This window comes from Carlito syrichta, unplaced genomic scaffold (assembly GCF_000164805.1).
Source record: "Carlito syrichta isolate Samal-C Ts95f unplaced genomic scaffold, Tarsius_syrichta-2.0.1 Scaffold156294, whole genome shotgun sequence".
NCBI classification, from domain to species: Eukaryota; Metazoa; Chordata; class Mammalia; order Primates; family Tarsiidae; genus Carlito; species Carlito syrichta.
The window spans coordinates 184,915-192,147 of NW_007100390.1; positions in this window are offsets into that span (position 1 = coordinate 184,915).

Genomic DNA, 7,233 nt, shown 5'->3' on the forward strand with positions numbered 1-7,233 from the left:
TTTCTGTCTCATGGTCTTAAATGGCTGCTTCAGCTCCAACATATTACTTACTTTCATTCCAGTAAGTAGGAATAGAGGAAGTGAGGGGCACATGCATATTTTTAAGAGTACAAGGACTGACAATTAAGTTCATAAACTTAGCCAGGCACAGTGGCTCATGCCTGTAATCCCAGCACTTTGGGAGAGGGTGGCTAGAGGATTGCCTGATCCCGTGGGTTCGAGACCCACCTGGGCAATTTGGCGAGACCTCATCTCTACAATAAATCAAAAAATTAGCTGGGAGCAGTGGTGCGTGCCTATAGTTCCAGCTACTTGGAAGGCTGAGCTGGAAGGGTCACCTGAGCCCAGCAGGTCAAGGCTGCAGTGGCCATGAGCATGCCACTGCACTCCAGCCTGGGTGAGAGAGTGAGACTCTGACTCAAAAAAAAAAAAAAGAAAAGACTAGGTGGGTCTCGGTGGCTCAGCCTGTAATCCCAGCACTTTGGGAGATGGAGGTGAGAGGATTGCCTGAGTCCATGGGTTCAAGACTCGCCTGGGCAACATGGCAAGACCTCATATCTACAATAAATAAAAAAACTAGCCAGGAGTAGTGGCGCGTGCCTGTAGTTCCAGCTACTTGGATGGTGGAGGCAGAAGGATCACCTGAAGCCAGTAGGTCTAGGCTGTGATGACAGTGAGCATGCCATTGCACTCCAGAATGGGCAACAGAATGAGACTCCAACTCAAAAAAAAAAGTTCACAAACAACTCTGCAAGGTTTCATAACCTTGGTATATCAATGTCTCACAGCTGTGTTTGTGTCGATGTGTGACGGTGTCTTGCTGAGTGGAGTTCATTATTGTTGTAGTATGTTTCTGTGTGCTGTTGTGAGAATGTCAGAGCTTGAATTAGAGCAACAAACAAACATTACATTTCTTGTTAAACTTGGCAAGAGTGGAAGTGAAACCAGAGACGTGTTAGTCCAACTTTATGGTGATAATGCCATGAAGAAAACGGCAGTGTCCAAATGGATTAAATGTTTTTCTGAGGGGACAGAAGGCATCACTGATGAAAAGAGGGCAGGATGGCCAGTAACAAGCAGAACTGACTCAAACACTGCAAGAATTCATCAAATTGTGCATCAAAATCGTCAGCTGTGAGAAGCAGCACAGCAGACCAAATAAACACTGATAGAGAAAAAGTTAGAAAAATCTTAAGTGAAAATCTTGGCATGAGGAAAGTTATGTGCAAAAATGGTCCCAAAGGAGTTCTTGCATCATGACATTTCACCAGCTCACACAGCACTGCCTGTAAGGGAGTTTTTAGCCAGTAAACAAATAACTGTATTGAAACACCCTCCCTACTCACCTGATCAGGCCCCCAATGACTTTTCTTTACTCAAAGATAAATATGAAAAGAAAGACATTTTGATGATGATATTCAGAACATCAAGGTTGTAATACGGTCAGGGGTAATATGACATCAGGGATAACAGCTCTGATGGCCATTCCAGAAAGAGACTTTCAAGATAGTTTTGACAGGTGGACTAGGTGCTAGGTGCTGCTGTTGTTGCATAGCTTCCTAAGGGGAGTACTTCGAAGGTGACTGTAGTGATATTCAGCAATAAGGTATGAAGCGTTTTTTCTAGGATGAGTCCGTTAACTTAATTGTTGGGCCCCGTATAACTTGGAAATTGCATGTATCATTTTGGTTTGTATCACACTGTCAGAATTCAGTACATGGCTATGCCTAGCTGCCACAAGGGAGTTTGGAAAATGTAGTGCTTAGCCAGGCAGCCCTGTGACCAGATAAAACTCAGGAGATCTGCTACCAAAGGAAGAAGGAGAATGGATTTTTTTTTTTTTTGAGTTGGAGTCTCACTCGGTCGCCCAGACTGGAGTGCAGTGGCCGCTTCCATCCACCGCAGCCTCACCTGCTGGGCTCCAGCAATCCCTCCACCTCAGCCTTCCAAGTAGCCGGAATTACAGGCATGTGCTACCACGCCCAGCTGATTTTTTTATTTATTTTAGAGATGAGGTCTCGCTGCCCAGGCGGGTCTCGAACCCGCGGGCTCAGGCAATCCACTCACCTCAGCCTCCTAAAGGCACAGGATTACAGGCTGAGCCACCGAGCCCGGCGAGAATGGATTTTAAGGGACAGGTTTGCAGCGGATGCCACACGTGAGTATCGCTATTGGGTCAGTCTGGCCCAGCGTCAACCATCACCACCAGCTCTACCATTTAATAGCTATATCTTAGGCAAGTGAATACATCATAGGGGCTGGGTGCAGTGGCTCACGCCTATAGTCCCAGCACTTTTGAGATGGCCTGAACCCAGGGGTTCCAGACCAGCTCTGGCAACTTGGCGAGACCCTGTCTCTACAGTAATTAAATAATTAGCTGGGCACGGTGGCACACACCTGTAGTCCCAGCTACTTGGAAGGCTGAGGTAGAAGGATCACCTGAGCCCAGCAGGTCCAGGCTGCAGTGGCCGTGAGCATGCCACTGCACTCCAGCCTGGATGATAGCGAGATTCCGACTCAAAAACGAACAAACCAAAAACATATGGGATTGACAGGATTAAGTTAGACAATATATGCAAAGCATCTGGAACTGAGCAGGCACGTCCCTTCTGACCTGGCTTTGAACGCACTTCCCAAAGACAACTCCAAAAGTCTGAATGGCAGAAACGAGATGGACTAGAGTTTGAGTACCACCTTCCCAGTGTGTTTGCTTTGTTTCCCATTTGGTTCTTTGATCAATTCTGGGGGTGGGTGGTAGGATATTTCTGTGTTGTTATTTTATAGTTATGCCTCTTCAGAATGAAGGCAGCAGTGACAACCCCTTACGTCGTATTTCTGGATCAGGTGAGGCAGTTCAGTTTAGAACAAAACTTGTGGGCAGGCTCAAAGTCAGGCTGCTTGGATCTCGACAGCTGTCACTATCACTGGGTATGTCATTCAACATCTTTGAACCTCAGTTTTCTCATCTCTGAAATGGGAATAATAGGGTTGCAGTGAAAATAAAATGAGATGATTCATGTGAACACCTACCACATGTATTCAAACATATATCATCTATGTCAAGAGACATGCGTCACAGGCTGGGTGCAGTGGCTCACATATATAATCCCAGCACTTTGGGAGGCAGAGGCAAGAGGATTGTCTGAGCCCAGAGGTTCAAGACCAGCCTGGGAGAACTGGCAAGATTCCACCTCTACTATAAAGCAAAAAACTAGCCGGATGTGGTGGTGCATACCTGTAGTTCCAGCTACTTGGAAAGCTGAAGTGGAAGGATCACCTGAGCCCAGCGGGTCGAGGCTACAGTGGTCGTGAGCGTGCCACTGCACTCCAGCCTGGGCGACAGAGTGAGACTCTTGACTTAAAAAAAAAAAAAAATAGAAAAAAGAAAAGAATCACGCATCACATTGTGTTTTAGAAGTGAACCTTCATGGCTGGGCATGGTGGCTCATGCCTGTAATCCTGGCACTTTGGGAAACCAATGTGGTAGGATTACTTGAGTCCAGGAGTTCAAGACCAGCCTCAGCAAACATAGCAAGATCTTGTCTCTAATAAAAAATTAGCCGGGCATGGTGGTACATGCCTGTAGTCCCAGCTACTCTGGAGGCTGAGGTGGAAGGATCGCTTGAGCCCAGCAGGTCGAGGTTACAGTGGCCAGAAGCATGCCACTGGACTCCAGCCTGACGACAGAGTGAGACTCCAACTCAAAAAAAAAAAAAAAAAGATTGGCGACCACCTGACCAACCTTCGGAGGCTGGCTGGGCCCCAGGCTGGGCTGGTCGAGTATCTCCTCAAAAGACTAGGCTGGAGGCACGACTAGGAGCCCAGCAACCTCCAAGGGCCCTCTTCAGAATATTAGGGCTTCTGCCGAGCCTGTCCCTCCAGCCACTAGGCAGCTTTTTAGCCACCCTGGAGCCCTCTCCCAAGCCCTGGACCAAATGGAAATAAAGCTTTTTGCAGAAAAAAAGAAAAGAAAACTGAATGAGATATTGGATAAGATTATCCTATTGAAACATGAGGGGGACCCCAAAAAACCCCAGAATCCTCATTTGGAGGGCAGGCCCCTTGTAGTACAAGCTTTCCTCGCTAGGTAAATGTTCTAGGAACCCACGGACATCAGTGTACCAGCTAGCGCTGGGAGAGGCTGCATTCCGCTTCAATTTTTATTTTATTTTTGGATTCTTTCAACACGTTTACCCATTTCATGATGGGTGATTTAAATGTACAACGTACGGCAATGAAATTGTTTCCTATTTTTTATCAAAAGTGGCATGACCTCCATCCCCCCCCACCCCCCACCATTAACCGGATCTCACCCCAAGCAACTTGTGTTTTGTTTCCTCGGATGAAAAAAGTCCTCAAAAGGAAACATTTTGCCAGTGTTGAAGAGGTGAAACAAAAAACTGTAGAAGCAGTAAAAGGCATCAAAACGGTGAGTTCAAAAACTGAGTAGTGGAAAAAGTGTCTCAATAGGTATATGGCATCAAACGGAGAGTACTTTGAAGGTTCCTGAAGTTTATTTATTTGTATTATTATTATGTTTTTAGTCAGAGGTTCACTCAGTTGCCCAGGCTGAAGGTGCAGTGGCATGCTCACAGCTATCACAGCTTCTACTTGTTGGGCTCAGGTGGTCCTTTCCCTTTTGCCTTTCAAAGTGCTGGAACTACATGCAGGCGCCACCATGCCCAGCTAATTTTTTTATTTATTGTAGAGACGAGGTCTTGCCAAGTTGTCCAGGTTGGTCTTGAATCCCTGCACTCAGGCATTTCTTTCTCCTCAGCCTCCCCAAGTGCTGGAATTACAGATATGAGCCACTGTGCCCAGCTGAAGTTTAAACATGTAAAAAAAAGACACACAATTTTTTAAAAAATTTATTTTGATGTTATTTTAAAGATATGGGGTATAATTCAGGATTAGGTATGCTAGTGGTCATCGTACAATGATGTTTTGGGCCCTCTACCTTCCCTGACAGTGGCATGCTGCTCAGGGCCACCACAGCCTCAACCTGCTGGGTTCAGGTGATCCTTCCACCTCAGCCTTCCAAGTTGCTAGAACTACAGGTGCACATAACCACACCCAGCTAATTTTTGATTTACTGTAGAGATGAGGTCTCACCAAGTTGTCCAGTCTGGTCTTGAACCCATGGGCTCAGGCAATCCTTTCACTTTGGCCTCCCAGAGTGTTGGGATTATAGTTGTGAGCCACCATGCCCAGCCACCATTTTTTAAAAAATCCAGTGCACTTTCAGTGGGTAGCACGGTTGTTTCCATGTTTTTGCTATTGTGTATAGTACTGCAGTAAACATATGTGTGCAGGTATCTTTTTTGTAATGATTTGAATGCCTCTGGGTATATTCCCAGAAGGGGGATTGTTGGGTCTTATGGAAGGTTAATTTTCAGATCTTTTAGAAATCGCCATACTGTTTTTTACAGAGGTTGTACTAATTTACACTCCCACTAACAGTGTATAAGTGTTCCCTTTTCCCCTGCATCCTCTCCAGCTCTGTTGTTTTTTGTGTTATTAATAATGGCTATCCTGGCTGGAGTTAGGTGGTTATCTCCAGTCAGGATGATTTTAATTTGCATTTCTTTGATGATTAGGAAATATACAAGTTTTTATAAATAAATGCAGGGTTTTTTGCATTCCCCTTCATATACACTGTGTGTACATTACAATTTAGAGGACTGAACTCAATTTCCCACTATAGTCAGAGTCTGACAAATTCAACTTTCCAAAAAAGAAAAAAACCATGCAAAACAAGTATAGCTGGAGGTCAAGGGTACAACCCATAGGAGATAATAAACCTTTTGTAATTAAAAAGAATATCAGCCGGGCTTGGTGGCTCAGCCTGTAATCCCATGCCTTTGGGAGGCTGAGGTGAGTGGATTGCCTGAGCCAGCGGGTTCGAGACCCGCCTGGGCAGGCAAAACCTCATCTCTACAATAAATCAAAAAATTAGCCGGGCATGGTAGCCCACATCTGTAATTTCGGCTACTCGGAAGGCTGAGGCGGAAGGATAGCCGGAGCCCAGCAGGTCGAGGCTGCGGTGGCCGGGAGTGGCCACTGCACTCCAGTCTGGGCGACAGAGTGAGACTCCAACTCAAAAAAAAAAGGAGAATATCCAAATACTAATTATAAGCAGGAGGGGTTCTTGCCTTTCTCAGTGAACTCGCCAGGAATGCATTTCATGGCACAGAATAGGAACTAATCTAGCATAAAAAGAGGGCCTTCACTTCGCCTATCTTAGTTTGGGCTGTCATAACAAAATATCATAGATTAGGTGCTTGAGCCATAGAAATTTATTTTCTCAGAGTTTGATGGACTAGAAGTCTGAGATCTGCGTGCCAGCACGGTGGAGGTTCTAGTGACCGAAAGGAGGAGAGGCCCAGGGAGAGAGAAGGGAAGAGAGGGAGGAGGGCAAGATGCTCTCATGAGGACACTCGTCCCACCAGGCCAAGGCCTTGCCCTTATACCTCAACTAACCCTAATCTAATCATCCCCCAAAGGCCCTGTAATCAGACCCAGGTCTGGGTGCTCACTGCTCAAAGCCAAACTCCAGAGAAGAGAATTGGTGGAAGGAAAAACAGGTTTATTGAAGACGCCAGCTTCCTGAGGATATGGCAGACTAATGTCTCAAGTATGCTGTCAGATTTCAGACAGGTCAAAGGGGTTTTTAAAGTGAAAACTGGTATGGAAAACGTGCAGGAGTTGGGTAGGGTGTGGAGCCTACGTGTCCTTGTTCCGATGGCTATCTTAGGTAATTGTCCATCTGGGGGTTTGACTGGTGTCATCTTGGCTGTGGCCAGGCAGTGGATCAGTCGTCTGTGAATCCCCTCAGGTGGGAGCGCTCCTTAAATGAGGCTCAGGCCCAGTATGTTCTAAGATAAACCACCTCAGAGGCCTGATGGCCTGATCGGCAGTATCCAGATAGTGGCTGGGTTGTAGATTAACTGCCTCGAGGCTCTGCCTAACTGGAGAGAGTTCCACAGCTAAGCCTTTATGTCTGGCTTGCTTTAAGATTAGCCCTTGGAATTTCCAAGGAAGCATAGAATTAGACATCATCGCAGAGGGAGAAGAGGAAAAAAAAGTTTAAAGGACAATTTTAAAGCTAAGGAAGAGTGCATAAAATACATTTTAAGGCTAAAATATTCAGTTACTGCCCCACCTCCAAATGTCATCACACTGGGGTGTTAGTGCTTCAATATGCGAATTTGGGCGGGGGGGGGGGGGGGGGGG